The sequence below is a fragment of the Agelaius phoeniceus genome, chromosome 6, assembly GCF_051311805.1.
Source record: "Agelaius phoeniceus isolate bAgePho1 chromosome 6, bAgePho1.hap1, whole genome shotgun sequence".
Taxonomy (NCBI): Eukaryota; Metazoa; Chordata; class Aves; order Passeriformes; family Icteridae; genus Agelaius; species Agelaius phoeniceus.
In genome coordinates, this window is record NC_135270.1 from 20828808 (window position 1) to 20838972 (window position 10165).

Sequence of the window (10165 nt, forward strand, 5' to 3'; positions counted from 1 at the left end):
TTTAAAACTGCCAATAGGACTTTAAATGGAGTAAGAAGCTACACATGAGATAAGGATAATAATTCCACACCTCAAAAGCTATCTACAAATTACTAGTACTCAAACAGAGCTCTTGCTCTCCTTTCCCTCTTGCAGGCTAGCTGGCAGGGAGGACAAGGGACACGATTGTAAGAACAGAAGATAAAAGTCACCTTTCCCTGAAGAGTGATGGATGGCATAATAAAGCCTGCTTTTACAACAGTCCTCCAAAGCAGGGTGAACCCATGGGTATGAAAAGAAAAAGTACAGGTATCCCCAAAGAGATTGCCAGTGTTCCTACACAGAACAAGAGAACCTTAAAAAAAGGTCTTAACAACAAATAGAAATTCTAAAGACCAAGAAACCTTTCTCTCCCCTGATTTTTTTAATGGTTACAATAATTTTCTTAGAATCCCGCTGTGGTTAGTTTTCTATAAATGACATTTCTTTGAAACACAGAGATTATCACCAGGTGCAAGGCAGTATGAGTAGTCTGAGGGTTATGGAGCCAGGCATGCAAAACAAGCCCAACAAGCCCAGATTTGACAATCTTTTGCACAGCAGTATAGGCAAAAGTCTCTTGCAGTGTTCACCTAATGAATTCATTGTAATACCATTGAGTCATTTAAAATATATTAGGGATGGAAATCCAATCAAGAGAGGAATCCTAAGAACTGTTTATCTGCATCACTACTGCAGATGCTGAAGGCAGAAGAATTAATAGGATTACCTTGACCATGAACTCACAAAACTGAACATTTCCTTGCTTATATCAGAATTTGAATATCACAACTATTTTTACAAAATGTTCATGGATAGGAGGAGGACACACAGGTAGTTTTATTTGGGTACTTATTTTATGACATCTTTAGTGTGATAAAATCAACAGAAATACTAATCACACAAGGCCTCAACTAGCATTTATGGGAATATATATTTTGAACACATGCAAAAATCACAGGAATGTGCTTTAGGCCGTCTACATGATAAACAACTGGCAATACTGCCCATGATAACACACTGTGAGCTATTTTTTCCAGCTATCCAGACCAAAAAAAGAGGCATATCTATCCAAAGAAAAACAAAGTTACCATATTTTGGTTAGATATAGTTAGAATAATCAAACCAGAACGTTTATTCTGTTGTATAAATAGATGACTTTCCATCTTGTTGAGGTATGCAGGGGTATGAGAAGTATCTGAAGAGCAGCATTCTTGACATTTCCAAAATACCATTAAGGTACAGAGCCTCAAAGCACAGGCTGACAGTTCTGAGTTGTACTGAGCTGGCCAGCAGTGCTCCCTTTCTGCAGAAATAACTCCAGAGCAGAGCTGTCTGGAACTGCACCCAGAGAGTGCTGCTCACTTCCACTTCTGTTTTCCACCCCAATGTATTGTCCCTATACATTATCCACCACAACAGGCTTTAATACTGAGGCTCCTAAACAAAACAGTAATGCAAATTAAATACCAAGCATGCTCCCAGCAGCTGCTCCAGCCATAGTCCAGACATGACCAGTTTAATCCCATAAAGGCACCAGTTCCCCCCGTGACTGAGAGTGGATGCAAAGGAATCAGTGCTTAGAAAGATGCTCTGTGTGACAGAGATTTATAGACTGCCATCAGTAGATCTACTCTCTCCAGAGAAGAAACCCAGCTTGTTTCCCCTGTTAAACTAACATAACTAATTTAACAACTGCAGCAGAGGATGATCAGTCCATGGGCCACATCTCATGAAAAATCACAGGAACTAATTTGGGTCAATGGAGTGGGAATGTTGGTATGCAGGATATTAGAATCCACAGGCCAGCCTAGGACTGAAAAATTCACATTACTCTAAGCCACAGAGATATATTTAGTGAGACTAAGAAAGGGAAGAGGAACATACGTCCCTTTAGTAATGTCACAAAGGAATTCAGGAAGTCACAAGAAGAAATATAAAACAGCTTTAGTCAAATTCAGCTGTCACATTAATTGCAAAGAATTGCAGTTACTGTGAATTGTGTGACTCTTCTCTTGGGCTGTTCCCAGGAAAAAAAATCCCATACTATTTACAATTCTGTTCTTACAAAGGAGAAGCCAGGATTTGGCTTGGTATAATCTCACTAGTTGAACACTTTGTAGATTTAAGTGCTATGCAAGCAGTGTTTCTTTGGCCATGTGAATTGTTCCTTCAGACATAGCACGTCAGTATATTCAGTCTACAGAAACAAACTGCCATACTAGAGTCAGTTTAATGAAGGAACCACTGCAATCAGTCAACATCCCAGTCTGACACAAAACCCCCCTTATTCAGTGATATACTGCACTTCTACATGGAGCTTTTTATCTGCATATGACCAAGAGGTTCACAGAAAAAAAGTGCACATCTTTTTAACTTGGGAAATTCAGACACAAAGAGGCAGCTTAAGGTGATTAAGAGCCAGATTTTAAACTTTGTTCACATTTTATCTAAGATAGGATTCCTCCTACAACTCTTATCTATTTCATCTTCTCTGTGAGCAAAATCCTCCTTCTTCTGCACATATTTTAGGTGTGGGGCATGGCACAATTTTCCAAATCAAAATCCACACTGCTGTTACTCAGACAATTAACCAAGGCCTTATTACTCCAGCATAGTTTAAACTAATTTCTCTATATGTTCTAACTCCTGTACTAGGAATTAGACCTGTTTCTTGTGGAAATTACTTTATCCTCCGAGAGTAGAACATAAGTTTCATTTCTTGGACAGAGCAATGCTAGGACAAAACCAGCCACAGAAGAGTGTACTTTGAATGGTAATGACAGGGCTTTTCCCCAGTGAAGGTAGAGCAGACAATCTGTGAGCTTACTGTAGCAGTTTTTCACCTTCCTCTCCTGGGGAGTTCAAAAAATGCTTAGGCTGGAAAAGGGTGGATTTTAAACCCCAAACTAGGATATATCCCAAAATTCAAATCAAGCTGCTACCCTTTCTTTTTGATTATGAAACAGGATTCCAGTGAAATAAAACTAAGATCTCCTAAAAACCACATCAGTTTTTCTTCTTATTGATAATAGTTGTTATTCTTCCTCTGTGCTGAACAAAACTAAGTCAAATGCAAGTACAAGAATAGCCAAATATTAATTTAAATACCCTGTGTACACCACAGCCTTGAGAACTTATCATTTTTTTTTTAATGTTAGTTGTTTGACACATTAAACACTTTTCTAGACTGCTCTCTGTACCTTTTTTTGTTTCCACAACATCCAGCTCTCAGACCTAGGAACAGCAGCAATTAAACTGGATCATTACGTGGTAATTCTTGCTTTTGCTAGCGTGAGGTGTCTAAGGCAGAGACAGTCTTAAACTACATTTGGTAATGTACCTGAAATGCTCTTTTCTAGAGGTAGGAAGTGCTGCCACACCTGCTGACTCTGGAGATAAGGGGCTCTAGCTTGGGCACAGAGGTACCCAGGCCTTGGGCTGGCAAAGGTTGATTTCACTCTCCAGGGCAACAGCCGCGTTGTTTGCCAACAGAAAGGAAGGTGCTTTCCATGCCAAGTGGTAATGGACAGAACTTGTTTGATCATTACCTCTGCTGCAGAAGCCTGGGAATGCCCTAAGGATGAAACTTTCATGCCCCAGAAAAGACAGTTAAAGGACAGTTAAAAGAAAAGGAGCTCCCATCCCACTCTTTCATCCATTATGACACCTTTCTTCACCAAGTAACCTGTGCTCTGTTGCTATTTACACTGCCACATTACACAGTGATTAGGCTGGTGTGAGATAGCACAGTCAGACCAGAAGAGCAAACTCCTGTGAGAATAATGTACCTTATGATGGACAAAAACTACCTCAAAACAGAATTTAAACTGCTCATATTTTAAATTAATGCATGCAACAAAGCTCAGTACTCTGATTTTTCAACTCCTGTAGTATAATGAAGTTTAGGTAGGACTTATAGATTTTCAAATGCCAAACTCCTCTAAATAAAAAAAAGAAAAAAAAAATCACTGTTATCAGAAAATGTCTTCAGATTTCCTGTAAAACCCCACTATCATTAAGAGTATTAGGGAGGAGTAAAAGTAGGCATTGTATACTATTAACACTGAAATATGAAATCATATTTTCAAGCACTAACTTAAGGAATATTGTGCAAGGAAGTATCAGTTGCTGTAAGAGAAAATTTTTATTGTAAATCAGGAAGTGCTTAATACAATTAATTTCCACATGACCTTTTCTGGAAAATTGGCACTGACTACCCATAAAAATAATGAATCAATACAGAGGACTATTCCAAATCCTTTTTCTTACTCAAAGTTCACAAATATAATTAATTTCCTTGCAGCCTGGCCAGCACACATCCAGCAGGGGAAATGCCTTTAGCACTGCATCGACAGAAAAACTGGCCAAACTTTTCTCTTTTCTTCAGCAGCCTTGTATATGTATGTATGTATAGATTTCTGGGTCATGGGACTGACAGACCAGTGGAGTGACTTTGGATAATTTGTTTATGGAGTAATACTTGCAACACTTATTCCCAGGCACATTAATCAATAGTCTACTGATAAGCACCGTATGTTTCCAGTAGGAGCTATGTAGCTATCATCACTATGGCCTCATCCAGGCAGAACACATGGAATTAAGCTAATGCCTTTTAATTAATGGCTATAAAACACTTTCATTTCAAAGCTATCAAATGGCTAGACGAGCTGAAGCAATAGGAGATTCAGGCAGAACTTGTAACTGCAAAAACTAAATTCTAATTTCTTGTGAAAGTCTGCAAGCATGTTGCTTATTTTGCTGAGATACAAACTTTCTTTTTTTTTCTAATAGCAGTAACCTTTCAGACATCCAAGTCTTTTGGACAACCACCACACTCAGAGCTTTTTAACATGTGAACCTAAAGACTTGAAAGAAGAATTTTTGTTTGAGGCACAAACAAACAACATTCAGAGCTCACTTGACTATCAAGAGCTCCTGACTAGAGCAGAGCAGCCCTTGGGGATTTCTGAAGACTTCCAGGTGATTTCTCTTTATTTGGAAAGAATGCTGTCAGGCTTTAATCACCTAAGTATTTTCATGCTTGAATATTACTTAGGAGACTAGATGGTGGCACACTCACAGTTACATTCATATTTTAACTTATTAAAGTATGTCAAAACAAATTTAATTTTAGTGAGCAGTAGAAGCATACTATACTGTATTTAAGACCAAGATATTCTATGGGTTTTTCCATAACAAAAAACCAAACCCAAGCCAAAATTCCCTGAAACTTTCTTCAGTTTATAAACTTTTAGACAGAATTTCCTGGGAAATGTCCAGAATAACAAATACAAGGAAAACACTGTTAGTGAGAACAACAGTACTATTTAACTCTTTACGTTGGCAGTGACTGTGGTTTCTGCTCTCCCTTTGCACACTAAGAACACATTGAGATATGCATTATGCCTTTCTATACCCCTCAGTAGATCTACAGAGAATGCAAGATGCTGCCCTAGTGGGGACAAAGTAAACACCCAGAAAGCACTTAAAAACAGGGAGGGAGGGGTATGGCTGTGAACAAATGTGATTTCCACAAGGCACAGGCTCCAGGCTACACTTAATTACCACCTACCTCTACAGGCATGAGACATTAGTAAAATGATCTGAGACCCTGGGAAAGCAAACAGTGAACTAAACACACATTCTGAAACAACTAAGACATTACTCCTTTTCACTCCATCCGATATTTACTTTTGTTTTCTTTTTGATATGCTTTATACCCAGAATATTTTATGGCCAGTTTTCACAGTCTGGATCTAAAACTTTTTTTTTTTTTAATATGTGTTTAGCTAATCTGTGCTACTGAGATACAAAAGTTACTCTTCTTGACACAGTAAACTCGTCGAAGTTCAGTGGGTGAAGAAAAGAATGCACATTCACCTCAGGTACATTTTCAAGTTCTATCAGCATAGGTATATATTGCGTGTCTTGTGTAATACAGTAGCAGTTTTCGAAGATAGAAAGCAGGGCTGCAGTGTTGCAATACTATGAAAGTTAAAAAGCCATTTATGTCTTGACAAGTTCTCTCTCATTCAACAGAGTCTGACTGAGCTCCATGAATCTTCACTCACTGGGAAAAGCTGTAGGTAATGTGGAATATGCAGAAGAATTATGCCCAACATGACACCATGAAAACAATCCAAGTGCTTTTACCAGTATACTTCTGTAACTTTTTTTCCCCCTTTCTTGTACTAGAAGGACAAGTTTCATGGCCTTTTCATTCTACGGGAAGACAAAGCAGTTTGCTGGCAAGTCATTTAACAGCTGGTGAACACAGTGCAAAATTCACCCAAAACTTCAAATCGACACTTTATTAATCACTCACAGTGGTATCTAAGACACCACAAAATCCACAGAGCTGAGGGGTACTGTGCAGAAGGTGTCAGAGGCAAACATGGGGGAATACTTTCGGCAAGCTTTAATGACTAGGTCTAAGGGATATAATTAGAACATTTTCCTCCCACCTACAGCTGATATTTCCGTTTAAGCATGAAAAGACTCAGCGTGACCTATCTGAGCCAGAAAAAAAAGATGGAAATTACTAGTGAAGCAATAATTTCTAACTCGTGTTAATAGTTACCGTAAATATTAAATATCGCCAGTCTCTACGAGAAAATAAGGGCTATCGTGTTTAGAAACAGTAACCTATCTTGCAAATTGCCCTTTAACGTGTTCCCGAATAATTTACTGTCTATTTCACAGCGGGGAATCCAGAGCCCAAGTTCAGCTGACGCGCTGGAGACGAGCGGGAGCACAGCCCGAGAGCCCCCGCTGCTCACGCTCCCGCCGCTGTCCGAGGGCAGCCGCCGGGGCAGAGGCAGGGCAGAGTCGCTCCGGCCGGGTTTCCACCGCCGGTGGCCGGGCCGTGCCTGCGGGCCCCGGGCCGGCCGGGCTCAGCCCCGCTGCGCTGCCCGCGCCGCGGTTTCAATTCCGGAGCAGCGCAGCCGGCGCGCCCCAGCCCCACAGCGCCCTGCCCCAGCGCAGGCCGCCCGCCCCGGCACTCCGGCAGAGCCATGCCCCGAGCTCAGTCGAAGGGACCGCAGGGCTCCGCGGGGCAAGGCAGGAGGCGGCTCTGCTCCCCAGCCGGCAGCCCCGGCGCGGCGAATAAACGCTCCGCGCCGGGCACCGCCGCACGCCCGCAGCGGCCCGAGTCCAGCCGGGCGCTCGCTCCCCGAGTCCGGAGTCCAGGCCCGCCGCAGCCCCCAGCCGCCCCGCGCGTTCCGCCGGACTCACCGCGACCCGCGGCCGCTCCCAGCCCGCCGCCGCTTCCGCTTCTGCTCGGGAAGCGTCGCAGCCGCCGCTCGGAGCCGGCGCGGCCTCCCGGGCGCCACGGCCGCCGCAGCGCCGTCTGCCGCCGCGGAGGGGCAGCGCCGCCGGGGCGGGGCGGGGCGGGGCGGGCTGGCGGCAGCTGCGGTGTCACCGTCCCCTCCCCGACACGCACAACGGTGTCACTGTCCCCTTCCCCGACACGCACAAAGCTGTCACTGTCCCCTTCCCCGACACGCACAAAGCTGACACCACCAGCGGCTGAATCCTCCTGCCGGGCCGCGTTCGCTCCGCGCTGCTGGTGCTTCTATGGAGAGCCATTAGGATGCGCTCCGCTCCGCCCTGAGCGCTGTTAAAGACGAGGCGCTGAAAGCCGGGCGTAGTGGGGGTGGTGGTGTGTGTGCTCACGGCTTGGGAATCGCCAAAAAGCCGCTTCTCAATGCAAACCCAAAGCTCCTGAGACACAATTTCCTCTGCCCGCCCCAGCTGAGCCGCGGGGACTCCTGCAGGCGCCGAGGCCGGGTGCGCTGCCTCCCGAGGCACTGGGGAACCTGTCCCGGTGGCCAGGAGAGCGGGCAATTGTAAGGAAATGAAATACCGGGACAGTGCGAACACAGACGGCTTCATTTCCTTGGGAACGAAAGAGGGGAATTTGGTTGATCGCATTAGGGAGTTTTCTTGACAAGAATCTCTGGTTAACACACATTTAAATCCAACAAACTCGTCCCACTGTTTGGGGGGATGTTAGCTGGGGACCACAGTTTCCCGGGGATTTTCAGTGTTTCTGTCTGCATGTCTGCATTTCCTGGGAGTTGGGAACCAGTGGATTGTTCCATGGCTAGAGTGCCTGTGTCCCTCTGCAGGGCGCTGCTGCCGGAGGCAAGGCCATGCCAGACCCTAATGCACCCCTCCGGGAACTGCTGGTGCCCAAAACACACATTTTTTTATTAGGACCTGCCAGGAAGCTAAAGAGTTAGGGGAGAGAAATAGCTGGGCCGTCAGATAGGGCTCCAAAGAATCCCAATAAAGAAATAACAGCATTAAGGATAAATAAATAAATAAATTGAAACTTTGTGGACCTGCTGCTGGACAACTGGACGGATTTCAGAGCTACCCTTTTTCTCCTGCCAAGTGAACATACTGTGTGCTGCTTTCATGAGCTGTAAAACGAGGAAATTTATCACTGCATGGCTTTGTAAAACAGATATCCTTTGATGGAGGGTTTTCTATGTCTGAAAAATACTATTTTTTTTTAATCTGCAAGGTGTCAAGGGACTGATGTCCAACCTATTTTAACTGAGAATTCAAGGAACTTATCTGGAGCTTTTATTCCAAGAATAAATGAATTATTTTATTCAGAAGGGTTTCCAAATCTGTAAGGAGGCTTAGGCCCATTATCACGTATTAATTTCCATGCTGTAACAGAAACAAATGCAAAAATGCTTTTCTCCACTCGGTGGTGCCAGCTGCACAGGAAAAACATTTTCCAGTAGTGGCTCTGTGCAACTCAAACTATTCAGCAATTGTGCTCTTATGGACACAAAACACGCCCAAAGCTGTAGCAATTTGAGATCAATTAAAATCTTTAGCTGCCTGCTCCATCCCTACGAGACAATATTTTTCCAAGGTGATTTCCTGTGTACTTGGAAGAAAAGCAGTTGACTAGGCTTCTGCATGCTCATGTTGTTCCTTTGATAAGGAAGCTGATGCCTGTACAGGGGGTTTTGCACGGGAACTCAGGCTCCTGGGGGACAGGACAGGCAGCCAGCCACCCGAGTGAAGTTTTGAATAAGCACCCCAGAGGGACAGATCTGCTAAACTTCTCAAAGAGCCTCAAATTCCTCAATCCTAACAATGTACATTGTCAGGGAACTGTGCCTGCCATTTCAAGATAAGAGAGGAAATCAGTCTGTGACTGCAGAGAGTGATTTTGATTGATATCTGGCATTGCAGCTCGACCTGGTATTTTTTTTTAAAGGTCTCTCCAAGTGCTAGGGAGTGAATAGTAAAATAGGTAAGTTGTTAGGAAGTTCAGGCAAAACAGCAGCATAGTGAACTCAGGCCCTAGTCATCTAATGTTCTCAGATGTCCAGAAATGCTTCAGCCATGACATCCTTGTCCCACACTGCCTTGGCCTGGAATGACATCTAGGGCTTCTGTTCTACTTTAACCTGACATTCAGATGTTTCTGATTGGGATTTATTTCATATTACGGTTTTGTGTGTGTCAGAATCTGAGTAAGGATATCAACATTTGTCTCTAAACCCTTTTACTTTCTCCATGCATTGCATAATCCATAGACACTTTGTTTCCTTTCTCCATACATTACTTGCTTCAGCATGAATCTTTACACTGGTTTGCAGCTGCTGTTGGCCTCTCATGTGGCACAAAGACTCAGCACAAATCACTTCTCAAGACATCATTTAACAAGAATAGCTTGAGTCAGAGTGGCTGGAAAAGGACCTGGAGGTGCTGGTTGACAACTCAAAATGAACCTGCAGTGTCCAGGTGGCAAAGAAGGCCAATGGTATCCTGGCCTGAGTCAGCAGTAGTGTGGCCAGCAGGATCAGGACAGGGATTTTTGCTCTGTACTGGGCACTGTGAGGCTGCCCCTTGAATCCTGTGTTCAGTTTTGGACCTCTCACTACAGGAAACTCATTGCTGAGGCAATGAGACTGGTGAAGGGTCTAGAAAACATGTCTTATAAGGAGCAGCTGATGCAGCTGGGGTTGTTTAGCCTGCAGAAAAGGAGGCTCAGGGGAGCCCTTATTGCTCTCTCCAACTGCCTTTCTTTCAAGGACTTTATACCAAGGTGGGCTCGGGCTACTTTCCAAGTAACAAATGATAGGACAAGAGGAAATGGCCTCAAGTTGCACCA

General features: G+C 43.9%; 1 protein-coding gene across 3 annotated transcripts in view; it reads right to left on the reverse strand.

The window, feature by feature from the left end:
* Positions 1-7619, reverse strand: part of TRAF6 (TNF receptor associated factor 6) — a 22069-nt gene extending 14450 nt beyond the window's left edge. Inside the window, exons 1-2 of one of the 3 annotated variants that reach the window (XM_077179989.1) lie at positions 7255-7288; positions 192-315 (exon numbers count right to left, since the gene is read on the reverse strand). The gene's annotated coding sequence lies outside the window, so the exon portion shown is untranslated. Of the gene's footprint in view, positions 1-191; positions 316-7254; positions 7376-7528 lie in introns of those variants that run through there. The other 2 variants (XM_077179990.1, XM_054635196.2) reach the window with 2 other exon arrangements.
* Positions 7620-10165: the final 2546 nt, after the last annotated feature.